Below are 27,716 nucleotides of genomic sequence, written 5' to 3' on the forward strand. Positions count from 1 at the left end.
ATGTTATTTGCATGTAAGAAATACATGAAACCTCCAAGGGCTAAACAAAAAAAGGCCCAAAACCCTGAGAATGAAACTAGTTAACTCCAAATGGGAACCCCTCACAAAAGGTAACATCAGCAGAGGTCAAATACCAAAACTGAGCATTGCTGGAGGCAAAAAAGGAGCCAAAGAGCTGGAACTCTGAAGACAGTGGATATGGTCTCTGGTGGGCAGTGACCCTAGCTCACAGTAGAAGTAAATACAATCCTCTCAGGAAAAACATCCTCAACGTTGATCCCCAGGTTTTTTCCCCAGGTTAAAATCAACCAAATAGGAGGTCTTAGTAAAAATTCCACAAACCCAAAAACAATCTGCATGAGTGACAGTCTTCAGAAATAATGAACCATACACTTAGGCCTTCAAAGACTTTGGATACTAGAATTATAATACAGAACACAGAATAACTATGTATGAAATGTTTAAAAAATAAATTAAAAAATAAATTAATCACAAATATGACAAGCCTCAGAGATTATCACAAATGAGCAGAGTTGAAAAAGAAACCAAACAGAACTTTCAGAAATAAAATGTTGAAAAAATTATTTACAGGGCACGTGGCTGCCTCAGTTGGTGGAGCATGTGACTCCTGATCTCAGGGTTATGAGTTCAAGGCCCACCTCTGGTGTAGAGATTACTTAAAAAATAAAATCTGGGGACACCTGGGTGGCTCAGTCAGTTAAGTGTATGCCTGCGGCTGGGGTCATGATCCCAGAGATTGGAGCCTTGGGCTCCCTGCTCAGCTGCAAGTCTGCCTCTCCCTCTGCCCCTCCCCCGTTTGTGCTCTCTCTCTCGCACATGCGTGTGCTCTCTCTCAAATAAATAAATTCTTTTAAAAGATTTTATTTATTTATTTGACAGAGAGAGACAGCCAGTGAGAGAGGGAACACAAGCAGGGGGAGTGGGAGAGGAAGAAGCAGGCTCCTAGCAGAGGAGCCTGATGTGGGGCTCGATCCCAGAACGCTGGGATCACGCCCTGAGCCGAAGGCAGATGCTTAACGACTGTGCCACCCAGGCGCTCCAATAATAAATTTTTAAAAATAAATACAATCTTAAAAAAAACTTACAAAAATACATTACAAGTCAACTAATGAATTAATAGCAGCTTTGACACAGATGAAGAAGAATTAGTAAATTAAAAGACAGGTCTGAAGAAATTCCCCAGAGACCAGCACAGGGAGACAAGGAGATATAAGCCATGCCGGAAGAGACAGAATAAGAAGTCCACTACACATTTACTGGAGTTACAGGCCAAGATAATAAAGAACAGTGAAGAGTCTGCCGAGGCCGCTGCCCTGGAGCCTCCCTAAACTGCCGAGCCATGGTCAACCCTACTGTATTCCTCAACATCGCTGCAGCTGGCAAGCCCTTCTGCTGCATCTCCTTGGAGCTATTTGCAAACTAAGTTCCAAACACGGTGAGAACTTTCGGGCTCTGAGCACTGGGGAGAAAGGATCTGGTTATAAAGGTTCCTGCTTTCACAGATTATTCCAGGATTTATGTGCCAGGGTGGTGACTTCACATGCCATAATGGCACTGGCAGCCAGTTCAACTATGGGGAGAAATTTGATGATGAGAATTTCATCCCAAAACACATAGGTCCTAACATCTTGTCCATGGTAAAGGCTAGACCCAACACAAATGGTTCTCAGTTTTTTGTCTGCACTGCCAAGACCAAGTGGTGGGATGGCAAGCGTGCAGTCTTTGGCAAGGTGAGAGAGGGAAGGAATGCTGGGGAAGCCATGGAACACTCTAGGTCCAGGAATGGCAAGACCAGCAAGAAGACCACCATTGCTGACTGTGGACAAACCTAATAAATTTGACTTGTGTTTTATCTTAACTACCAGACCATTCCTCCTGTAGCTTAGGAGAGCACCCCATCACCCCCATCTGCTTAAAATACCCTACAATCTTTGTGCTCTCACTGCAGTTCCATGAGTTCCATATTTTTCTTACTCCCCTCCAAGTCTAGCTGGATCATAAAGTTTATGATTATGAAATAGAAACTAAACAACAACAAAAAGAATAGCAAAGAATCAATATAATATCCAAAGAGAGAATGGCTAACAACTATATGTAACTGAAAGACATGAATCCACAAATAACAAGCAAATAAATAAAGAGAAATACACATCTTGTATACACAGTAATGAATCTACAGAACAGCAAAGGCAAGGGGAAAAAAAGATCATCTACAAAGGAATAACAACTAGACACTGGCAAACTTGTAACAGAAACAACAAAAGAGGAATAGAGTATCTTCAAAATGCTAAAAGGAAATAACCGTCAATCTGGATTTCTACACCAAGCAAAACTATCTTTTGAGAATGCATGCAAAATCAAGCCACTTCAGATGAACAAAAACAAAGGTACCACCTATATACCTGCAGAAAAGGAACTTCTAAAGAAGAAAAAAATGATCCCAGGAAGAAAAATCAGAAATGCCATTAAGGACTGTGAGTAAAGAAACTGCTAAACGGGAACAAAATCTAAAAATATATTTTATATAGTGATGATGATATCCAATTTATGAGTTTAAAAAAAGGCTGATCTAGAATACTGAATAACAGTAGCACATAACCTGATAGTTGAGTTTAACTGGAATTAAAGTGCTTCAATATTTTTGTTTTGTCTGGTAGAAGAAGATAGCATTAATTTCAGACTTTGTCCCATACATGCAGGGTAAAATTTCGAGGGCAACCACTAAAAGAGAACAAAACAGAGTATGTAATTTCCAAACCAAACGAGGGGAGAACATAAAGGAAAAAAGAAAAAAACAAAACTTAGTTGTTTAAAAAGGCAAGCATGGGGGCGCCTGGGTGGCTCAGTTGGTTGGGCATCTGACTCTTCATTTCAGCTCAAGTCGTGATCTCAGGGTCATGGGAACGACTCAGCGGGGAGTCTGCTTTTCCCTCTCCCTCTGTTCCTCCCCCTGCTCGCCAGCTCTCTCTCAAATAAATAAAATCTTTAAAAAAACAAAAAGGCAAGGGCATCTGGGCGGCTCAGTCAGTTAAGCATCTGCCTCCGGCTCAGGTCATGATCTCAGGGTCCTGGGATCAAGCCCCACATCAGGCTCCCTGCTCGGCTGGGAGCCTGCTTCTCCCTCTCCCTCTGCCTACCGCTCCCCCTGTCTGTGCTCTCTTTCTCTCTGTCAAATAAATAAATAAAATCTGGGGCACCTGGGTGGCTCAGATGGTTGAGGGTCTGCCTTTGGCTCAGGTCATGATCTCTAGGTCCTGGGATCGAGCCCCGTGTCGGGCTTCCAGCTCAGTGGGGAGTCTATTTCTCATTCTCCCTCTGCTTCTCCCCCTGCTTGTGCTGTCTCTCTCTCTCTCTCTCTCTCTCTCAAATGAATCAATAAAATCTTTTAAAAAATAAAAAATAAATATTTAAAATAATTAATTAATTGAAAAGGCAAGCATGAAGGGGAAAAAGACAAATAGGAAACAAAACGGAGGGGCACCTGGGTGGCTCATTCGGTTAAGCATCTGCCCATAGCTTAGGTCATGATCTCAAGGTCCTAGGATCAAGCCCCGTGTTGCAGGCTCCTGGCTCTGCACAAAGTCTGCTTGTCCTCCTCTCCCTCTGTCCCTCCCTACCACTCGTTTTCTCTTTCTCTCTTAAATAAATAAATAAAATCACAAAAAAAAAAAAAGAAAGAAAAAAGAAAACAAAATGTAAAATGATAGAAAAGGTACAAATTTATCAGAATCACGATAAATATAATGCCAGTTAAAAGACAGAAGTTACACGCAGTATGGTACGCTGAGTAATGGTCGCCAGAGATATTAGTTCTAACCCCAGGAGCCTGTAAATGTTATTTTACATGGCAAAGACTTTGCAGATGTGATTAAAGATTTGGGGTGATAAGATTACCCCAGGCTACCTGGATTACCTAAATGGAATTGCCAATAAAAAGGCAGCTGAAAGGAACTCTGACTACACATTCCTAAGACATGAGAGCAGTATGACCAGGGACACAGAGACTGCGGTGAGGCCGCCACAGTCAAACACTGCTGGCAGCCTAAGAAGGTAGAAGAGGCAAGGGGCAAATTCTCCTCTAAGAATCTCCAGAGCCATCACCTTGATGTCAGCTCAGTGATACAGATTTTGTGCTTCCAGCCTTCAGAACTATAAGAGAATACTTTCTGTTGTTTTAAGGCACCAAGTTTAAGGTAACTGATTACAGCATCCCCCCCAAAAAACGAACATATCAATAAAACATAAGAAGAGAATATAAGTCTTCAAGTAAATGGATGAAAATAGGTATACCAGGCAAATACCAACCAAAAGAAAGTTGGAGTTTCTACGTTAATATGAAACAAACAAAAAAAAAAAACCCATGGAAAATAAAAGCATTTATTTGGGATGGAAAAGCCACTACATAGTGATAATAAGTTCACTCCAACAGGAAGATTTAAAAAAAAAATGTGTGTGTGCGTATATATATACAAATATATATATACATACGTATATACATATATACGTATATATATTTAACATTTTTAAGGCATACTTTTTTTTGAGAGAGAGAGAGGGGGAAGAAATCCCAAGCAGATTCCATGCGCAGCGTAGAACCCAACATGAGGCTTCATCCCGTGACCCCAAGATCATGACTCGAGCTGAAACCAAGAGTCAGACACCTAACCCACTGAGTCGATCAGGCGCCCATAAAAGCATACTTTTAAACAGCTTAAGGCCAAAGAAGAAATTATAATGAAATTTTAAACACACTTACATACTGAAAAGATAATGCGCTGAAAACCACTGGCTTCCCTAAAGAGCTACTTTTAGAGAAACATATAGATGCAAACACTTTATGTTAAGAAAAGTGACCAACTTCTAAGAAGTTAGAAAAAGAATAAATCTCACACCATTTAGCAATCCATAACCCTCACTAGGCTTTATATATATATATTTTCTAATCCTTAAAACAACTCTGAGAGCCAGATTATAGGTACAGCTAAAAATGTGCTAATTACCTGAGTTTAAAAGCACAAATCGTATGTCCTTTCAGGGGGAAGAAAAATGTATATACATCACATCTCACATTGTAATTCGTGTATCTACTCTAGCAAATGACATGCAGCCTTGATTTTTACTGAGAATAAAGATGATGTCATAGCTTTTTTCACAGCACAGTGAAATCCGGGGTCAACAGCCTCAAAAGCCAAAATAACGTACAAATAATTCGTTTTATGAAAAAGGTACTGGCAGCCTCCCATAGCTGCAGTCATGAAAACCTCCACTATTTTCATGAGGATTCTACTTCATCCTAGCACAATATGAAGCAACAAAAATGAAAATTCTCTACCAGAAAAAGTTAAAATATACTTTAAAACAGAAATGCTAGCTTGATTTTTCTAAGATATGAATGTAAAGTAACTGTGGGTGGGGCGCCTGGGTGGCGCAGTGGGTTAAGAGGTTTCAGCTCAGGTCAATCTCACAAGGAGCCCCAGGTCTGTGCTGGGTGGGGAGTCTACTTGGGACTCTCTCTCCCTCTCCCTCTGTCCCTCCCTCTCTTGCTCTCTCTCTAATAAATAAATCTTTAAAAAAAAAGAAAGAAAGGGGGCGCCTGGGTGGCACAGCGGTTAAGCGTCTGCCTTCGGCTCAGGGCGTGATCCCAGCGTTATGGGATCGAGCCCCACATCAGGCTCCTCCGCTGTGGGCCTGCTTCTTCCTCTCCCACTCCCCCTGCTGTGTTCCCTCTCTCGCTGGCTGTCTCTATCTCTGTTAAATAAATAAATAAAATATTTTTTAAAAAAAATTAAGAAAGAAAGGAACTGTACATGATGACGTGAAACATTTCAACGACTTGAACAGCCCTAACAGGCATCCACCTCGGGTCCCTCCCAAAGACCCTAGCAGGAGAACCTGGACAGCCAGCCTCATGGGCTTATGCTGCTCTCCTACAGACTTGAAGAGCCCTGAGCCCTTGAAGCGGGACTTCCGTTCTTGCTATCTTTGATTCCTGAATGCTCAGTACAAATCCTGCTACACTGAAGGCTTTTTTAAAAAGTTCAATGAATTCATAAGTCTCCTAAACGCTAGTATCACTTAGAAACTAGAGACAAAGAAAATTCAGTAGTAAAAGCTGGAAAAGAAATGCTTCCTTCCCCTGAAGAAAAACCCTGCTTTCCTAAACAATGCATCCATCAGACACCCTAGGCAGCAAACAGAGCACGCTAAATGTTCCAGATACTCCAGGTCAGTGACATCGCTGGTGTTGCTGGTGTTTATGCTGTCGGAGTGCACTGTGCTTCAGTCCCTGGAGGCGATGCTCAGAACAAACTGAGAGAGTGTTATCTGGATGGTGGGGCCATCTAGTTCCCCTAAAGATGGGTGGATGCATGTCACATCCCTTCCTCCTAGACAATCCTAAAGGGAGCTCATTCCATGAGACTCAAGCCCCATTTCTAACCCCCCCCCCTTGCCTGCCTGAAGCTCTCTGCAACAATTTGATTAATGGTATCATCTGGGAATAAGGTTGGCCTGTTAACTAAAATACTCCTAAATCTTGGAAAGCATGGTTAACTACAAAGCTCTTGCTAAGCTGCAAACATGTACAGCTGCACATGACACAAGTACCTCCACACAGAGCTTTGACTGATTAAAAAAAGAAAACAGTGGGAGTAGCTAGTACACGGGGCTCTCTGTTGCCCTTGTGTGCCTTTCCCTATTAGCCCACTTCTCACCAGTGTAACACTGGAAAAAGAGGAAAGAAAGGGAAAATGCACACTCACAGCACACCTGTGTGCCGTGAGTCAAATGTTGCCTCGCTGTGGCCCCACGAGGCTTTGGGTTAGACAAGATTGTTACTGTTACTACTCTGACTTCTACAGATGAGAAAAGGAGTTCAGAGAATTTCACCAACTTGATCCAGGGCCACACACTCTGAGTGGCAAAACTGGACTTGCTCCTGACACCATATCCCTAATACCCAGCACTAATTCGATAGCTGACAACGGACTTGCTTGACTAAAACCCCTAATGCAGCGTTGGCATGTTTACAGATTTACTGAGATATGTTCACATACCATAAAAATTGACCCAATTAAAGTGTACAGTTCAGTGTTTTTTTTTCATTTATTCACGGACATGTACAACCACCATCAAGATCTAATTTTGTAACATTTTCAACACCCAAGAAGAAACCCCAGGCACACTAGCAGGCACTCCCCATTCTGACTCCTCCTCCTTCTTTCTCTGGCTTGCTTCTTAGCATAAGATTTTCCAAATCCATGCATGTCCAGCATATAACAGCACTGCATTCTTTATTGTTGCCAAATAATGCTCCACTGCATGGATACACCACATGTTGTTTATCATTCATCAGTTTATGGACATTTGAGCTCTTTCTACTTTTCCACTAAGAATAATGCTGCCGTGAACATTCACGTACCAGCTTCTGTGTGGACAGATGTTTTTATCTGGCATTTGCACTTTTTTTTTTTTTTAAGATTTTATTTGGGGGCACCTGGGTGGCTCAGTCAGCTAAGCATCTGCCTCCGTCTCAGGTCATGATCCCGGAGTCCTGGGATCAAGTCCTGGGATGGAGCCCTTCATCCGGCTCTCTGCTCAGCAAAGAGTCGGTTTCTTCCTTTCCCTCTGCCCCTCTGTCCCTCTCCCTGCTCATGCTCTCTCTCTCTCTCTTTCTCTCAATGCATTTGCATTTTCAAAGTGTTTTCACAACATTCTCTGCTTTGCATCTTAAAACTGCTTCACTTTGTAATGGAGAAAACGGAGTCTCAGAGCAGCAAAGTGCCTTTATCACCTACTGCTCTATCACCTCAGTTAACCAGCAGTAAACCCACACCTTCCAGGTGAAGACTTGCTCCTTCCTTAACACCACACTTCTCCATCTCCTCTGCAAGGAATTTCAAGCAAGAACAAGCAGAAGAGAAAATCCGTATTTTTAGGTACAGACCTCCTTAAGTCATTCTCAGTTAATCCACAGGGCAAACCAACATTCAGTCTTTCAGAGTAGGAGAAGGGAAGAGCAAAGTGCTCAGGACGGAATATTCCAAAGGTCCCTCTCAAGTGATGGCCTTCTTCTCCCCATGCAAACAGCAAAAACTGCCACTCCAGGGTACTGTGAAGGCACATGTGGAATAAATGTCCCTGTGAGCATCCGGGGCCTAACACAAGCCTGCATGTGCCTGCAAGCTCCATCCCCTGACATCAACCTCCAGGGGCTCCATGCAGAGTTAATTTGTTCTGACACAGGTGACAGTATCTGGGGGGCACACATTGGTAGGCCAATTGTATAATTTCTCTTTCCCAACTTCCTGAAACAGTTCCTAGACTTATAATATTTCTGGTAATAGAAAAAATGTTCATATTATATTAGTAACATATAATAACAGCCATTTACTGACAGCTTACCAGGTACCTTACAATTACTGTATAAGATAGGCACCTCTTACTTCCACGGTACATGTAAACACTTCCTTATTTGGGGGAATCAGACAGCTGATGCGAGTATAAATTGGTATAACTTCTCAGAAGGGTAATCTGGAAACAGCTATGGAAACTAAAGTGCAAATATCCTTGCACCAGGCAATTCATTCCTCAGAACAGACCTACAAATATACACCCTAGTGCCCAAAGACGGAGATGCAAGAATATTCACTGAAACGATTTACAACAGGAAAATTCTGGAAACAAATACCCATCGATACAAGAGTGATTAAACAAATAACAGTATATCTGTAAGATGGGACACCTGAGACTGCTGAGGAAAACAAAATAGATTTCTGTGTGGTGATACTGAGCATTCTCCAAGATGTATTAAAGGGAAGCAAGATAAGTACCATTATGTGTAACCATTTTTTTATATAGTTACTAAATTTTCTGCAACTTGTTTCTTGTGTTTTTTTTTTTTTAAGTCAGCTCTATGCCCAACATGGGGCTTGAACTCACCACCCCAGGATCAAGAGTCTCATGCTCTACTGACTGAGCCAGCCAGGCGCCCCTCTGTCTAACTATTTCTTAAAAGAGATCTATATATGTGCAAACCAGCGTTCTGACTGTGCACTCTCAGGCAAGTTATGCAACAGCTTCCTCATCTGCAGATTGGGACGGTACTTCCCACACAAAGCACAATAAAAATTACCTGTGGCCACTGCTATAATTTAAAGATTATACAATCATGATACTATTATAATAATAACATTAATAATTTTACTATTGCTATTAGATAGGCTCCAAAAAAAAAAAAAATCAGTTTCATACCTGCACTGCCCAGTGTCAGGCATTCGGCAGACATAGGGCAACGAGGCATCCACCACATGCTCGGTCTCCTCATCTAGCTCATGGCCCACAAGGGCTTCTTTTCCAGATACCTAGCCCACGTGGCCTGGCCCCTTCAGTATCTACCACCAACCGGCAACAAGAAACCACGAGCAGTGAGATGGATCTCCACTTCTACTGCTCAAACACCTGCTCCCAGATGCACACAGATTTCATCTCTGATCAAATGTCTCCTCCTCAGTCAACCCAGTTCTCCATCTAAAATAGATCCTGCTGCCATCATTCTCTATTTCCTCATGCCTCCCGTCTTCGCAGCAGTTACTACCACTTAACATAGCATTTATTCCTTATCTCTCATTCTAGAATAGGAGATCCCGAGAGGGGCAATATGTCTCTGTCCATTGGGCCTAGAACAATACCCAGCATAAAACAGGTGCTCAATAACTATATATGAAAAGGTGGGACTGATATGCAAATTAATAAAGTTACAGAACAAAAAATAGACTTGCAAAACAACATTTTAAAAGATTACTGTTATTTTTACCCCAGCAGAGGGTTCTCAAGGCACTGTTAAAAGGTAAGTGTCCTACAGACTCGAGTCTTAACTGTATTTAAAATGTCATTTTTTTCCTATGTAGCATAAACACATTAAAAAAACACCTTGTGAAAATACACTGAACACTTTTAAACTAACAGCTATGAGAAACAATGTCTATTAGTCATAACAATTGTTTAAAAAGGTACTTCTGGAATAAATAAAGCTCAAAGGGCAAAATGAATTCAACTTGCTCCCCTTCATTCCCTCCAACTCAAGTTTCCTGCATGTAGGTCAGAATAAGCATTAACTATTAAACAGCTCTGTTAAAATTTAACGTTATGCTATGTTAAGATTCCTAACTATTTTAAGGAAACATGTGATAGCCAGTAAGCACTGACCAAACTAAGGGGATATTAGCATATTTACTCTGTTACTAATGAAAATCTTAGATTGGGTTTTGAAAACCTTTAAAGGATAGGGAATTCAAAAAAGGACATCCCTCTTCCACTTGCCAAAATAACTTCCCAAAGTATGGAGGAAAATAAAAACAAAACCATATATAGGATTCACAATGTGTCCTAACAGTTGCTAATCTAACAGAACAAACATCAAGAGCATTTAGAGGAGTAAATAACTATTCAAAACACAACAATGTAAAATAAAATTTGCAATGTCTGGTATCCAATAAAAAATTACCCAACCAGCAAAGGGCAGGAAAATATAACCCAGATTGAGGAGATAAATCAATCAAAACCCAGACTTGAAAGAGAAGTTAAAATTAGCAGACAAGGTCATTACAACAGTTGGTACAACTATATTCCATATTTTCAAAATCTTAAGTAGAGAAATGGAAGATATAAAAATGATACAAATAGACCTTGTAAAGATGAAAGCCAGGATGTCTAAGATGAAAACTTACTGAACAAGATGGCAGATTAAACACTACAGAAGAAAAATAAGTGAATGTGAAGATACAGTATGAAAACTATCCAAAACGAAACCTATGGAGAAAAGACAAAGGGGCATCAGTGAGCTGTGGGGCAACTTTTCATGGTCTACAACATGCATGGTATTGCAGCCCTCGAAGCGCAGGACACGGAGAAGGAACAGGAAAAATGTGAAAAATAATGCCCAAGATTTTCCCAAATTTGATGAACACTATAAACCCACAGATCCAAGAAAAAAGCTCAATGAATCCCACAAACACAAGAAACATGCACACAAAGACACATCAAAATAAAGCTGATCAAAACCAGTGACAGGGAAAAGTCTTTAAAAGCAGCCAGAGAAAAAGGACATGTTACGTAAAGGAACAAAAATTAGGATGATAGCATATTCTTGCAGGAAATGATACAGCAAAAAGACAGTGAAGCAACACCTTTTGAAAAAGTAAAAATTAAGAGTTAGCCCAAAGGTTTTGAACTCTAAGCGTCCTGGCTCACATCTACACTTCTGTGTAGCAAACTCCTGTGGCAATAGCACCTCCGAATTGCAAACATTCCATTTTCTTCAACACCATCATTTCATCTGGTTAGATTAGATGGAGTAGACGAGCATCTGCTTTCTTAGTACAATGCTGTATACCCCAAAGCCATGAGGTAAGTATCTGTTGGGAGGGCACCTAAGGGAATCCACTGTAACCTCTGGGCCAGACCACAAAGTGCTACCCAGTTCACCTACATTATATCTAATCCCCATAAATATGCCACGTGAAGCAGGAAGTATCTCCTGTTTTACAATTCAGGAAACAAGGTTAATCTGGCAAAGAAAATTACACAGGTAGGCGTAACCAGGTCTTTCTCACTCCATATAGCTCTTTCTATTAACACACAACTGAACTATATTAAGGGGAAGGAAAAACATAAAATACCAAAGTTCATTCAGGATAGAACTAGAATGACGAGGGGCACCTGGGTGACTCAGTCGGCTAAGCATCTGCCTTTGGGTCAGGTTGTGGTCCCGGGGTCCTGGGATCAAGTCCCGCACCGGGCTCCCTGCTCAGTGGGGAGCCTGCTTCTCCCTCTGCCTGCTGCCCCCCCTGCTTGTGCACGCTCTCTCTCTATCAAATAAATAAAATCTTAAAAAAAAAAAAAGAACTAGAATGATGAAATGGAGAATTCTACTCAGAGTAAAGCAGATTTCTTAATGAAAACAAAGAACTGTCTTTTTTCCACTTATTATAATGGACAAGGCCCCCAACAATTGCCTTACAACCAATAAGACACAGTGTTTCAGAACACTATCTCTTCTACATGCTCCTTAATGGAGACCAAAGTACGATGCAACCGAACAAAGGCCACTGGCAGACAAAACAATTCAGTTCCAGAGACATAAGTCTATTTCAATCTAATGATAAAATTTACTCTTTGGGCAAAAATCAGCAAATGATGACCCCTCCCAAGCCAAATGCTTTTATAAGGGCCACAAGCTAAGAGTGACATTTAAAGTTTGAAAAAAAAATAGTAATACTAAACATAAATAATAATGGATGATAGCCCTAGAAATCAATTCAAATTTCAGTGTCCATAAAGAAGGCTTTATTGGTTCATTTGCATATTGCCTGCGCTTCCTACAGCAGCAACAGAGCTCTGGAGTTGCAAGAGACCCTACACTCTCAAAGCTTGAAATACCTGAAATACCTATTATCTGGCCCTTTACAGAAAGTTTGCCAACCACTGCTTTAAGAGAACAGATGGGGCACACCATCTTTAACAATTTGCCATGAACATTATTCCTCACAACTAAGCTTTTAAAAAGTTCAGGCGCCTGGGTGGCTCAATCGGTTAAGGTCACCCTTGGGCTTGGGTCATGATCCTGGAGTCCTGGGATAGAGTCCCCGCAGCAGGCTCCCTGCTCAGCAGGGACTCTGCTTCTCCCTCTGCCCCCTAACCCCTGCTCATGTTCTCTTGATCACTCTCTCTCAAATAAATAAATAAATAATATCTTTATTAATAAATAAATAAATATTTATATTAATAAATAAATAAATAAATAAAATCTTTAAAAAGTAACTGAAGATCAATCATGCAACAACTATTTCTTAAGGACCTGCTCTGTGCCAGGCATTGTGCTAGACTCAGGGACTACAGCAGGAATGAGGCACAGCTCTGGCCCTCATGGGGAAGACCGGGACCAACGGTTCCATCAAGTGCCTAAAGTGTCTGGGCTGAGAAAGTATAGAGAAGGAAGGCAACACAGCCTGGTGGTTAAGAGCATCATCTATGGGGGCGCCTGGGTGGCACAGCGGTTAAGCGTCTGCCTTCGGCTCAGGGCGTGATCCCGGCGGTCTGGGATCGAGCCCCACGTCAGGCTCTTCTGCTGTGAGCCTGCTTCTTCCTCTCCCACTCCCCCTGCTTGTGTTCCCTCTCTCGCTGGCTGTCTCTATCTCTGTCGAATAAATAAATAAAATCTTTAAAAAAAAAAAAAAAAAAGAGCATCATCTATGGAGTCAGACACCCTAGGTCTGAATCCCAGCTCCACCACCTAACTGTATGACCCTGGCAATCACTGAAACTCCCTTAGTTTTTTCATCTGAAAAAGAAGATAATTGGGGAGCCTAGGTGGCTCAGTTAAGCATCCAACTCTTGATTTTGGCTCAGGTCGTGATCTTGGGATCATGAGACTGAGCCCCAGGCCAACTCCATGCTCAGCAGGCCTGCTTGGGATTCTCTCTCTGACCCTCCCCCACTAGGACAGGCACATACACTCTCTCTCAAAAAAAATAATCTTAAAAAAAAAAAAAAGACTCATATGTACTTATTAATAGGATTGTTGTAAGGATTAAGTGAGATAATACATAAAAGCACAATGCCTGGCATATGGCAAATATTTAAAGAGATGAAAATTCAAGTTTATGAACTAGATTTTAGAAATTCTATGTTGCCAATGAAAAACAATATTCCTAGTTTTTCAACAATCATTTAACTAGAAAAAAGGATAACTCTCAGAGGAAAGTCCAGAGGCACTTAACATGATGTACCCCCAATGTGGAAGTAACCCCACCTCCACAGAATGGTGGTGCTGGGTCCACTGCAACGCTGACTAAACTGGGGACCACTGTTCTAAAAGCAAGGCCAGGGGCACCCGGGTGACTCAGATGGTTGGGCGTCTGTCTTCGGCTCAGGTCGTTATCTCTGGGTCCTGGGATCAAGCCGCACGTCCAGCCCCACTGGACTCCCAGCTCAGTGGGGAGTCTGCTTCTCCCTCTCCCTCTGCCTCTCCTCCTGCTCATGTTCTCTCTCTGTATCTCAAATGAATGAGTAAAATCTTAAAAAAAATAATAATAATAAAAGAAAGGCCATAGAATAGGGGTTCTTAATTAGGGGATACATTTGAATCACCTGGTCTGAGGCTGGAATTCAGTAGGTCTAGATGGGATTCCTGCATGTGTGTTTAAACCATTGCCATAAAACAAGGTAACAAAAATTTAGTCTTTAAAAAAAAAAAACTTCTGGAGCACCTGAGTGGCTCAGTCTGACTCTTGGTTTTGGCCCAGGTCATGATCTCAGGGTCCTGGGATCGAGCCCCACATCGGACTCTGCACTCAGTGTGGAGTCTGCTTGAGATTCTCTCTCGCTCGCTCTCTGCTCCTCCCCCTCATGCTGTGTGTGTGTGTGTCTCTCTCTCTCTCAAATAAAATCTTAAAAAAAAAACTTTCATTTCTCCTTCACAGAATATTTTCCCCCTTTACCCACTGTACCCACCTTTTTTTAAAAAGATTTATTTATTTGAGAGTGAGAGACAGCCTGAGACAGAGAGCACAAGAGGTGGGGGGGGGGTAGGCAAGGGGGGAAGCAGACTCCGGCTGAGCAGGGAGCCTGATGCGAGCCTAGATCCCAGGACCCCCACACAGGGCTCAATCCCAGGACCCCAGGATCATGACTTGAGCCGAAGGCAGACATTTAACCAACTGAGCCACCCAGGTGCCCCTGCACCCACCTTTCGAGGGTAAGTTTAAATTCGACCTTCTTTATGTACCCTTCCCTGAAGCTTTATGCCCTTATGTTTTTAGCTATCATTTTCCCAAGAGTGTGACTTAAGTTCCCAAAGATTTAAAGAGACCGAATCTTAAATCACTCATTTCAAAATATTTACTGGGCATCTACCGTGTGCCAGGTTACCATGCTCAGGACACAGTGGGAAGCAAAACCAAGGGGCTGTAAGAGATAAAACTGGAGATATATACATGGGAAGACGCCAAACCTTGAAAGCCTGGTCCAGGAGATCAGGATTTATGCACCAGGGAGAATTGCTGAAAAGCTCTAAGCAGGGAAGTGTCATGGTCTAACCTATGACTCAGAACTTATTCTAGCAAAAACACAAAGGGGCCAGCTGAAACACTGGATAAATATGCTCTCTGCGTTTGTGAAGTATCATTACTGTGGGGGGAAAAACAACACAAGGGTAAATAGATTTAAAAAATCATTAAAATTGAAGGACACCAGACGTGTCTGAGTTAGTAAATAATAGGGGAAACCTATTTGAAAGAGGGCAGATAGAGTCTCTTTAAAGGACATTTAAGCGGGGCCTAAAAGAGGAGCTGGCCATGCAGAGTGGTATAAGTGTTCATTTTGTGCAAAGGGATCAATGTATGATTCCCGAAATCGCAAGAGCTAGATTCCAGGAAAACCACAGCATAAATGAACAAATGGAAGAAGGTAGAAAGTGAGCTTGGAGATCACGATAAGAAATTTGGATTCTCTTGTTAAATATAATGGGAAGTCACTGGGTTTCTGTTTGTAAGATTACTTATTTTATTCTGAGTACATAACCAACTACGTGAACTAAAACATATATCCAAAGATATATGAGCTTAAACTGAAAAGTAATTCTCCCTCCCACCCCCGACCCCTAGCCACACAGTTCCCTCTCCCTAGAGGCGACCACTTTTACCAGTCTTTGAAAGGTTTTAAGCAAGACAGAACACGATCTAATTTATATTCTATGTAAATCGCCCGGGCTGAAAGGTAGAGAATGGGTAAGAAGGACTCAGGGAAACCAGCTGGAGCCTGCTGTGCTAGTTCAAGGGAGACATGATGGCTGCTGGGTCCCAGGTGGTGACCATGAAGATGGGACAGGAGGACTGACTGAGGATGTATTATGAAGGGAGAATTAACAAAACTCATGTTGGCAAACAGCATTAATAACTATGAACATAGGCACTGTTTTTCATACACTTAGAATCTATAGGTCTAATATTTTAGACTTAAATATCTCAGAGTTCAGTAAACATGTACATACATAATGGGTGAGAGAACAAAGGGTAACACGAGAAAAAACAGATTACTAAAATGTAATGTTAACAAATTAATAATGGACTCACTGTGTCAATTAGTTAGACAATTTAACTCAGAAATGACATGGATAAAACCAACCCAAAACAGTACTGCTGTAGTTGAGGGGCTGAAATGGCAGCTATTTAAAAAAAGAAAAATGGGGGGCGCCTGGGTAGTGCAGTCGTTAAGCGTCTGCCTTCGGCTCAGGGCGTGATCCTGGCGTTCCGGGATCGAGTCCCACATCAGGCTCCTGGGCTGGGAGCCTGCTTCTTCCTCTCCCTCTCCCCTGCTGTGTTCCCTCTCTCGCTGGCTGTCTCTCTGTCACATAAAAATAAATAAAATCTTTAAAAAAAATAAAAAATAAAAAAAAATAAAAAAAGAAAAATGGAAAACTGAAGTCTTTAATACTGGTAGCTGTCAACCACCACATAATACGGAAGGCTGGAATCTTCTCAACAGAATTTCTGAGTATGACATCACACCTGTGTGATATATTTCCTTCCAGTCTGATAAGTTAAAATGTACCAGAAAATTCTCATCAGTTCATAGTATGGAAAAAAAAAATGCCATTAGTGGACAAAATTTTTACATTGAGTATTCATTAAAAAGCAGTTATGTGCTGTATCAAATAACAGAGTATTGTTGAGTCTTCAAAAGGAAGGACATTCTGACACCTGCTACAACAGGGATGAACCTTGAGGACATTATGTTCAGTAAGATGAGCCAGTCACAAAAGGACAAATACTGCATGGTTCCAATTTTATATCTAGAGTAGTTGAAAATCATAGAGACAGAGAGGACAGAGACAGGGGCTGGAGGCAGGGAAGAATGTGCTTGATGGGCACAGAGATCCAGTTTCACAAGATGAAAGTGTTCTGGGATGGACGGTAGTGATGGCTCCACGGCAATGTGAATGTATATAATACCAGCGAACTGTACATTTACAAACAGTTAAGATGGCAAATTTCATATTGTATGTATTTTACCACAATTAATAAAAACTTTTTAAAGCATGGTGAGAAAATGTGTATAATACACTACCATCTATCTGATAAAGAGGAAGTGTAAATGTAACCATAAAATTAAAATGTAAAAAGGTTATTTATAGGGAAGAGGGATAGGTGAAGATGAAGGGATGGAAATACTACTTTGACTATACCTTGTTTCATTCGATTTTGAAAGACTTTTAATATTTTACATAATTATAAAATAAAATTTTTAAAAAGCAATCCCTGAACACTAAGAGAAAAAAAAGCCCAAAAACCTATGCACCCAGTAGCAAAATCAGATAACTATTCTAAGTGACTTCAAAACACAGTAATTTGATGTTGTATCTCTAATGGGAATGCAAAAAAACTCTATTTTTATTAATTGATGATATTCTTCGTATTCTTCTAAGACTGAGATGTGTATAGTGTGGGATGAAACAGTAAGGAATTAGGGGTGCCTGGATGGCTCAGTCAGTTAAGCGTCTGCCTTCAGCTCAGGTCATGATCTCAGGGTCCTGGGGTGGAGCCCCGCATCAGGCTCTCCACTCAGCAGGAATCTGCTTCTCCCTCATTCTCCCTCTGTGCTCACTCCCTCTCTCAAATAAACAACTAAAATCTTAAAAAACAAAAAAATGAGTAATTAGAATCAAGATGTCTGTGTTGGAAAGAAAAAAGATACAGGTGTAAGTAACATCAAGACGGTTAAGTAGAACTCTGTATAGTAACCTGTGATCTGTACACTGGAAAGACCTAGAAACAATGATCAACCTAGTAGCAGTGAACAACCCCAGGACACAGACTGTCATTACTAAATACTGTTTTTCATTAAAAGAAACCAAGGCCCCTTGGAGAAATGGATGATTCCAGGGCCTGGGACAGAAAATGTGCCAGATGAGCCTGGTGCAGTTTGTCAGACTGGAAAGATCAAAGACTTTTAGTCTTGTTCAAAGGACTGGAGGCAAAATGAACAAACTCCTCTTGGACAAAGATCGGACAATCTCAGTATCAATAAGGATAATACCTACAACAGATTGAACCATATCAAATATGTTTAAATCCATGAGTTCACAATGACACAAACACATACACAACTCACTGGCTACTTTCAAAGGATTCCCAACTCATTTAGAGAACTGGTAAATACTGGAGAGGAATTATGCATTTATCCTACTTTTCCCAAAAGAGCTAAAATTCAGGGGTAACCAAATTATGGAGAGGGCATTTCTTCTTTTTTTTTTTTTTTTTTAAGATTTATTTATTTATTTATTTGAGAGAGAGAGAGACAAAGAGAGCAGGGGGAGGGGCAGAGGGAGGCTGAGAGAACCTCCAGCAGACTCCCCACAGAGCATAGAGCCCAAAGCGGGGCTGGATCCCAGGACACCAAGATCATGACCTGAACCAAAACCAAGAGTCAGCAGCCTAACCAACTGAGCCACCCAGGTACCCCTAATTTCGCTTTATAGAAGCATTCTAGCTAATAAATGATGAAGTTATAGAATTAAAATATCAACACTTTTCGGGGCGCCTGGGTGGCACAGCGGTTGAGCGTCTGCCTTCGGCTCAGGGCGTGATCCCGGCGTTTCGGGATCGAGTCCCACATCGGGGTCCTCCGCTGGGAGCCTGCTTCTTCCTCTCCCACTCCCCCTGCTTGTGTTCCCTCTCTTGCTGGCTGTCTCTCTGTCACATAAATAAATAAAATCTTTAAAAAAAAAAAAAATATCAACACTTTTCAATGCTTAATAAAATAATGACTCTGGGGCGACTGGGTGGGTCAGTTGGTTAAGTAAATCAACTCTTGATTTCAGCTCAGGTTGTGATCTCAGGGTCATGGGATCAAGCCCCGTGGAGGGCTCCACATTGAGCGTGGAGACTTCTTGAGATCCTCTCTCCTTCTCCCTCTGCTCCTCCCTGCTTGTGTGCACACTCTCTCTCTAAATTAAATTTAAAAAGAAAGAAATAAGGACTCTAGACACTGAGCATCAAGGGAACCTATGAAGTCTTTTTGCTAAAAATAAATCAAATCTGAATCTGATCACATCTTCAGATTTATCTACCAGTGCACAGTCATTTCTGTGTAAACTACAATACAGAATAAAATCCAGACTGTGTGTAACTCCACAGGACAGATCATCAAGTTTCATCAAGAAATAAATTACAAGACAAAAGATGCAGGGGGACCTACAGATTAAAACAAGTCACAACATATAAATAGCATTTGGATCCTGATTCAACTGTTACAAAAAAAAAAGACTATGACACAATCAAGAAAATTTTAACATTGGTTGGATATTCGAAGGTATTAAGAAATTCTTCATTTTTCATGATAGTGGTATTTGTGTTTATCTTTTTAAAAAATATATGTAAATATACACAGTGAAATATTGAAGTTAAAATGACATGAAATCTCAGTTTCGGGGATACAGATAAAGACCAGCTATGAGTTAACAACTGTTGAAACCAGATGAGGGTAAACAGGGACTTATTACACCATTCTCTCTACATATACCTGAGAACACTTAAACATGTAAAATAAATAAATCCATTTGTACTCTGAGTTTCATGTAATAAAAATATTTTTATTGTCAAACTTAAAAACTGAGACAAGGTAAATTTTAACACTGGTTGGATATGTGATTTAACAATATTTTTTAAAGTATATATATATATATATATTTTTTTTTTTTTAAGATTTTATTTTTTTTTTTTTTTGACAGAGAGAGCACACGCACAAGCAGAGGGAGCAGAGGCAGAGGGAGAAGCAGGCTCCCTACTGAGTCAGAATGCGATTCCCAACTCAAACTCAGGACCCTGGGATCATGACCTGAGTCCAAGGCAGAAGCTTAACCGACTGAGCTACCCAGGTGCCCCTTAAAGTATCTTTTAAAGCATTTCAGAGTATTTATTTTTCTAACAATACAATGACTACTTCAAAGAACTAACTGGAAACTAATAACCATCTGAAGAAACAGCTTTTATGGTAAAATCAGTAACACAGAGCTGAACACCAAACAAAACCTTACCAGTATCAGGTAATGTCAAAGACTTAAAGGGGAAAATGGTCAGCTGTCTAAATTATATTTTAGAAAGAAAACTATCCCACCTTTTGGACACTGGGTAGAATGTGGGTTCATGGCATTCAGTGAGCCTCTGTGACTAAAATCTAAACATAGCGACAAGCAGTACAACAAATAATACCAGCTGTCCCGCTGTAAACCACATCAAAACTCTGCAAAGCAGTTCTGACCGCCAAAAGCATTCACTTCCTTAAAAAACATCTTTACTATTCTAGTTTTCCCCACAGTCAGGATGGAGGGGTATATTGAGATTTCAGATTTTAAAATATAATTTCTACATCGCTAGCATCAGCCCATTAACTGAAGGTTGTATTCTACAATCCCACCCTCCTACCATTCACCCGCTAGGCCAAAGACGCCCTCTCCTCTGTTGGTGCCTGCTGAACTCTTACTCATCCGCTCCCACTCGCTTTCACCGGAGGCCGCACCGGAGGTTTTGCAAAGGAGACAGTGCGCCTTTCGGCAAGCCTATTTCTTCTCCCCATTAAGATTTCAATCCATCTTTCACAAACACGCAAAAATATCTTTCTGTAATAACTTACCAGCAATACACACAACTATCAGACGTGCTTTGGTCCTTAGGAATACACCAGTTGCTTTATGTCATTCAGGCATAAAATCACATACCACACCACCAGCAGTTTCAGGTGAACCACAGTATTTATTTGAAGGCAGGTATGCATGAAGTGAACACAAAACACCACAAAATATCCCGAGCCGTGAATTACATGAATACAAACAAAAGTAACCGTTCAAGGCAGAAGCCCTCTGACACCTCCCCCACCCCCCAACAACGTTAAAGAAAGAAAAGAGCCAGAAGATGACCAACAAGCCACCTGGCCGCCCAGTTCCAGGGCCAGCTCACTACCGTCTGCAGGCAGGTCTGGGGGACAGAGCCTGCCGCCTGCAAACGCACCAGAGCCGAGAGGCAGCACCGGATACTCGCGTCCGCAGGCAGCGCGGAGCCACGGGCGCTGGAGGCCGCGGACCGGGCGGTCGCCAGCACCTGCTTACCAAGCGTCCGCTCCCGACCCCCGCCGCCCACCACCCAGCCCACACGCCAGGGGCTCGGACGCTCCCACGGAGAAGCCCGCGCCGCCGAGGGTCTACAGGGCGCCGTCCTCTCCGCACTCGGTCACGGCCGACGGCGACCACCCCTCCCAACGCGGCCCCGAGCCCCCGCGCCCGACCCGAGCCCCGCCAGCGCCCCGCCCGGCGCGGCCCCCGCCCGCCTCCGCCCGGCCTCCCGCGCCGGTGGGGCGCCGCCGCTGCCGCCTCAGGCCCCGCGGCCCGGCCTGCAGCCCCTCCACCGCTCGGCCGCGCCCCGGGCCCGCCGCCACCCCCGCGCGCGGGCCTCACCTCAGGGGGCGAATCGCTGGCAGCGCACGGGCGCTCCCAGGTCCGAGGGCGGCCGCCGCACGTCGGCTCGGGCTCCGGCTCGGGCTCCGGCTCCGGCTCGGGCTCCGGCTCGGGCTCCGGCTCCGCCCCCTGTCCGCGGCGCGCTCCCCAGCCAGCAGCCCCGGCCAGCCCGGCCTCTCCGCCCCCTCAGCCCCCGGCGCTGCCCCCGCCGCCGGAGCTGGGTGCGGCCTGCGGCGCTGCAGCCCAACAACGCGCCACCCTATAGGCCCAGCCCGCGCCGCGCCGCCCAGCAACGCGCCCTGCGATTGGCTGACCTCGAGGAGCGGAGGGGGCGGGGCTCGCGCGGCGAAGGGGAGGGTAAGGGCGGAGGCCCCGCCCGCGGCCGCCGCGGATCAGCGGGGACCCCTCTGGGTGCGGTCCCGCTGGCCCCCGGCGCGCAGTGGAGGGTCTGGCACAACAGGTCGGCTGGGCGGCAGCGTCGAGACGGCGGGTCGCGGCCGCACAGGCCTCGTCGCTGAAGCCGACGGCCCGGCTGTGCCCGCGGCGTCCGCTCTCTCAGAACTTCTCGTGCACCCGCTCGTTGTCGCTGGACAGACTCGTGGAGGCCCCCTGCAGGCCAGGTGCCCGGGATGAGCAGCAGAGCGTCCTAAACGGCCCGGTTCCAGGCCAGAGGGGCCCTCCGAGCCCGGGGTCGGGCTGCTCCCTGCCTACCTCGTGCCTTCCTCCAGCACGCGGACCCTTGGACCCTGCGCCCGTGTGCCCGGCCCTGTGCTAGTCTCTGTCCCCTCCCCGGGCGGGGTCACAGGCAGAGTTTGGGGCCCGCAGCCAGGGTGGAGCCAGGACAGCAGGGTCTGTGGATGGCGATAAGGCCCCACAGACAGGGTGGCTTCCTGGTGCCCAGGGCCTGGCCTGCCGATGCTGAATGAACAAGCACCAGTCACCTCCGCAGAACCGCAGTAGGAGTCTAGGCCAGGGCATTGGCAAGATCAGGCCACCTGCCAGTGACCCGGAGGCTAGCCTAAAGACCAGACCAGCGCCGTCCCCTACCCCCTCGCTCCTCTTGTCTCATCTGAGCCCCTAAGAGGCCCAGGACACAGAGAAGCAGAGCTCCTTGTTCCCTTTATCCCATGGGAAGCTGAGACCCAGCACGGGGCAGGGTAGAACCGTGTGGAACCCGGGCCTCCCTTCCCAGCAGGGACCTCTTTGGCTTTGCCCACAGAAGGGTCAGGGATATTGTCTAGGAATAATAATCTGTGACCGCTGATCTCGGGGCACTCTTGCCAAGACCCCACAATTCTACATCAGCCATTTTTGTTTCCCTTGCACCCAGGAACAAGGCCTGGTGCTTAAGAGCTGTCCGTGAAGGGGGCGCCTGAGTGGCTCATTTAAGTGTCGACTCTTGATTTCAGCTCAGGTCATGATCTCAGGGTGCTGGGATCAAGCCCTGCCTCAGGCTTCCTGCTCAGCGGGGAATCTGCTTCTCTCCCTCTCCCTCTTTCTCTGCCCCTCCCCCACTAAAAAAAGAAATCTAAAAAAAAAAAAAAAAAAAAGAGCTCTCAGTGAGGGCTTGCTGAAGGAAAGAAGGGACGGAGGGAGGAATAGAAGATGATTGAGCATGTTAAGTAGACACCAAAAAGACCCAGATTGGGCTTTGAAAGGTGGAAAATACATCAGAAATGGAAAATACACTGAATGGGATTAACAGCAGATTAGCCACAGCAAAAGAAAAAGTGAACTGGAAGACATGGAGAAAGTAAATGAAACACAGAGAAACGGGCTTGAAAAGAACGAACAGAGCACGAGTGAGTTGTGGGACAACTTCAGAAGACCTAATAAATGTGTAATTGGAGTCCCTGAAAACAGGGGTGGGGGTTAGGAAGAAGACAAATACTATTTGAAGATATAACGGCTGAAATTTGGGGTGCCTGGGTGGCGCAGTTGTTAAGGGTCTGCCTTCGGCTCAGGGTGTGATCCCAGTGTTCTGGGATCGAGCCCCACATCAGGCTTCGCTAGGAGCCTGCTTCTTCCTCTCCCATTCCCTCTGCTTGTGTTCCCTCTCTTGCAGGCTGTCTCTCTCAGTCAAATAAATAAATAAAATCTTTATAAACAAATGGCTGAAATTTTTTTTAAGATTTTTATTTATTTATTTATTTATTTATTTATTTATTTATTTATTTGACAGAGAGAGAGAGAGAGACAGCCAGTGAGAGAGGGAACACAAGCAGGGGGAGTGGGAGAGGGAGAAGCAGGCTCCCAGCAGAGGAGCCTGATGTGGGGCTCGATCCCAGAACACCAGGATCATGCCCTGAGCCGAAGGCAGACGCTTAACGACTGAGCCACCCAGGCGCCCCTGAAATTTCTTTTTTAAACTGATGAAAACTACAAACTCACAAATCAAAGCTACTCAGAAAGTAACTTCTGGCTTGCTACTGGGCTCTGGTAGAAATGGAATGTTTCCATGGGAATCAACAGTGACTCTGAGGCCAGAGTTGCCCATCACCTGGTTCCATCAGGCTACCAAGACACAAAGTCGGGTAGATACATCATGATCTAAGTGGCAGATCCAGGATTGGAAGGCTTCATGCAGATGCAGAGGGACGTGGTCCAGACCCAATATCTATCAGCTCCCACCAATTGTCTCAGGGATTCCCTCGACACAGTGACAGAGGAACAAAAAGCATGTGCTGGGTTCATAGGAAGGTTGGCTCAATATGTTGGTATGGGCTGAAAATGGCCTGCTGCCGCACTGTATCCTCATTCAGCAGCTGCCCTGAAAGACAGTGACAGTGGTGAGGGGCAGTCACCCCCATAGTCAAAGCTTCAGGCAGTGAATTTCACCATTCACTTTGTGTGGCAGGAGATGTGGCCTGGATTCATGGACAGTGACACATGGCTTAGTTGGTTGGTTGGGAGCCTGGAAGGAACAATCTGACAGTTTGGGGACAAAAAGGTCTGAAAACAAGGCATGTTGAGGGACCTATGGGAATTGGTTCAAAGAGTGAAGATCTTTGTATTGCATGTTAATATTCACCAGTGAGCATCCACCACAGAGACGCTAAACGACCAAGCAGATAGAATGGACTGGCCAATGAGCATAAGCCAGGCTCTGTCCTCTGCCCCCATCGTGCTGGCACAGTGGTCTCCCCCATGAAGTAATCATGGTAGCAGAGTGGAGGCCATACATGAGCCCAACAGCACGGGCTCCTTGTAACCAAGACTGACCAAGCTACTGCCACTGCCAAATGAAGCTGTCACCTGTCCCTGCAGGAGCCAGCAAGCTACTTGTTGGCAAGTTGATTAACTTGGATCCCTTCTATTCTAGAAAAAGCAATAATTCATGTTCACCAAGACTGCCATGTATCTGGATGAGGATTTGCCTTTCTGCCTACAATACTTAGCACCACTATCAAGAGCTCACGAAGTGTCTGACTGGCTGACACGGAATCCCACATAACTGCCTAGTTACCAAAGGAACTGTTTTATGGCAAGGGAGGCATGGCAATGGACATATGACCAGGAGCCCACCGTTCCTACCAAATATGCACCATCCAGAAGTTGCTGGTGTACTAGAGTGATGGGCTAGCCACATGGAGATTCAGATGAGGCCCCAACTTGGAGATGACACCTGGAAGGTGGAAAGCTGGCCTCCGGGAAGCAGTGTGTATGCTGTATCAATCACCACTCTACGAGGCTCTGTCCCTAATACATACAATACCCAGTGACCTACTTGAGGAATTTGTGCTTTTGTTCTGCAACATTAAGTGCTATGGGCCTGGAGATCCTAGAGGTCACCAAAGAAGAGAGTTCTACCAGGGGGCATGGTCATGTTGAACCAAGGCTGTCACCTGATCGCGTGCGACAACTTGTGCCAGTAGATGAGTGGGCACAGAAGGGAGTAGCCACATTGGTAGGGATAACTGACCCTCGTTGTTGGGAGTATGTAGGGCCACCTGCCACACGATGGGGTCAGGCAGGAATGTGTTTGGTGCTCAGGCAGTCAGAGCAGGCATTCAGAGGAGTGGGGCATCTCTTGGGGCTCCCACACCCAGTCACGGTAAACAGGCGAGCGTGGCAACATGTCTTGGTGAGGGCCAGCTCCCAGGAGCTCAGACCCTCAGGCATGAACCGTCCAGGAGAGCTAAAGTGTTAGCTGTGAAGAAAGCTAGAATGGGTGGTAGAAAGGGAGACGTTGAGTATCATTTGTGGTCTGGGGGTCAACTGCAGCAGTGGGGGCTATAGTTCATCTCTGTACCCATCTCTCAGAAGTTCCCCCAGATACTGTGACCCATTAGAATACTGGACAATTTGTGTCTGAATGGACTGAACTTCCTGGGAGGAACAAGTAGATATGAGCAGTTCAAGGGGTGGACTTCGTAGTCACTGTTGGTGCCCTGCCCAGATTCTCTCTCTGGCTTGGGGCTGGAAGTGGGCCCTGCCCAGGTGCTGTGAGTGTTAGCAGCAGCTAATGGTCCCAGAGCCCTGTCTGCAATGTCACCCAGCCCAGGAGATCATCTCCCTACTTGGACAGCCAATAACTGGCGGATCCAGGGGCCCGCAAGGCTGGTGCCCTGACCTCCAAGCAGGACCACCTCTGGGACAATTCATACTCCAGAGCTCCCGTGGGATCAGCTAAAACTAGACTCCAGCTGAGACCACTTCCATCCTTTGTTTTTTATTTTTAATTTGCCTTATCCTGATTTCCCCACTCAACTTATCCTGAGAACATTCCCTCTATAAATCACTTGCACAAGATCCCCATTTCAGGTTTTGCTCCTAAATAATCTCATTGAAGAAAATTGCGTATTAAAAACACCGTCTACAGCTCGACACCAAAGAAGCAAACAGTTCACTTAAGGAATGGGCAAAGGACTTGGACATTTTCCAAAAGAGATATAGATGGCCGATAAGTACCTAAAAAGCTGCTCAATATCACGAATCTTTGGGGAACTGCAAATCAAAATCACCACGAGATACCACTTGGCCTCCATGAGGACTACTATAATAACAAAGAAAAGAAAAAGAAAGGAGTAAGTGTTGGCAAGGATGTGGAGAAATTGGAGCCCTGTGCATTGCTGGTGAGAGTGTGAAATGGTGCAGCCGCTGTGGAAAATGTATGCTGTTTCCTCAAAAAGGTCAGCAGAGAATTACCCCATGACCCAGCAAGTCCACTTTGGGGTGTGTGCTCCAAAAAAAAAAAAAAAAAAACACAGAGAGGCTAACAGATATTTGTACATCCATGTCCATAGCAGCATTACTGACAAGACAGCATTATTTACGGCTGTAACGAAGTCCCAATCAAAAGATCAGCTGAGTTATTAGTGACACTGATGAGCTGATTAAAAAATTTATGTGCAAATAGCTTCGTGCAGTGGCAGTATCGTAGCCAATGAGGTTTATCCGAGGCGCGATTGTTGCTAAAAAGGTGAAAGCAGCTCCAAGGTCCATTGTCAGATGAATGGATGAACAATGTGGCCCATCCACACAATGGAATGTTATTCAGCCTTTAAAACGAAGGAAGTCTGGCGCCTGGGTGGCTCGGTCGGTTATGTGTCCAAATCCCGATGTCGTCCGGAGAGTAAACCTTCAGCCTTGGTGTCATTAGCACCACACTCTAACCAACTGAGCCAACTGGCCAACTGTGGGTCAGAATAGTGAAATTCAGACACAGAAAGTGGAATGGTAGGCGCCAGGGACTAGGGGAGGGAGAATGGGGAGTTGTTTCATGGGGACAGAGTGTCTGTTTCACAGGAGGAAAAGAGTTCTCAGGATAGAGGGTGGTGAGGGTTCACAGTAATGGGAATGTGCATAATGCTATAGAACTATACACTTAAAATGCTTCAAATGGTAAACTTTTTTAAAGGCCATTAATTATTTTTTAAAAGATTTTATTCATTTATTTGAGAGGGGAAGACAGGGAGAGAAAGAGAGAGAGCAAGAGCAGGGGGAGCGGCAGAGGGAGAGGGAGAAGCAGACTCCCCAATGAGCAGGGAGCCCGATGTGGGGCTCGATCCCAGGACCCCGAGATCATGACCTGAGCAGAAGGCAGATGCTTAACCAACTGAGCCACCCAGACACCCCTAAAATGGTAAACTTTATATTACATATATTTTACCATAATAAAAAAGTTTTAAGATTAATTTTTTATTTGAGGTGGCAGAGGGGCAGAGTGAATCTCAAGCAGACTCCCCTG

At 44.3% G+C, this 27,716-nt stretch overlaps 1 protein-coding gene and 2 pseudogenes across 5 annotated transcripts in view; 2 read left to right on the forward strand and 1 right to left on the reverse strand.

The window, feature by feature from the left end:
• The window catches only part of ADD1 (adducin 1), an 85,445-nt gene extending 63,458 nt beyond the window's left edge, over positions 1-21,987 (reverse strand). For 2 of the 5 annotated variants that reach the window (XM_045774854.2, XM_045774855.2), the window contains exon 1: positions 21,527-21,715. The gene's annotated coding sequence lies outside the window, so the exon portion shown is untranslated. Of the gene's footprint in view, positions 1-21,526; positions 21,718-21,840 lie in introns of those variants that run through there. The other 3 variants (XM_087864328.1, XM_045774853.2, XM_045774857.2) reach the window with 3 other exon arrangements.
• Positions 1,358-1,853, forward strand: LOC123777866 (peptidyl-prolyl cis-trans isomerase A pseudogene; annotated as a pseudogene).
• Positions 21,988-26,883: 4,896 nt separating the features above from the next.
• Positions 26,884-26,947, forward strand: LOC123777877 (U4 spliceosomal RNA; annotated as a pseudogene).
• Positions 26,948-27,716: the final 769 nt, after the last annotated feature.

The sequence above is a fragment of the Ursus americanus genome, chromosome 8 (assembly GCF_024610735.1).
Source record: "Ursus americanus isolate L20-20 chromosome 8, mUrsAme1.1.p, whole genome shotgun sequence".
Taxonomy (NCBI): Eukaryota; Metazoa; Chordata; class Mammalia; order Carnivora; family Ursidae; genus Ursus; species Ursus americanus.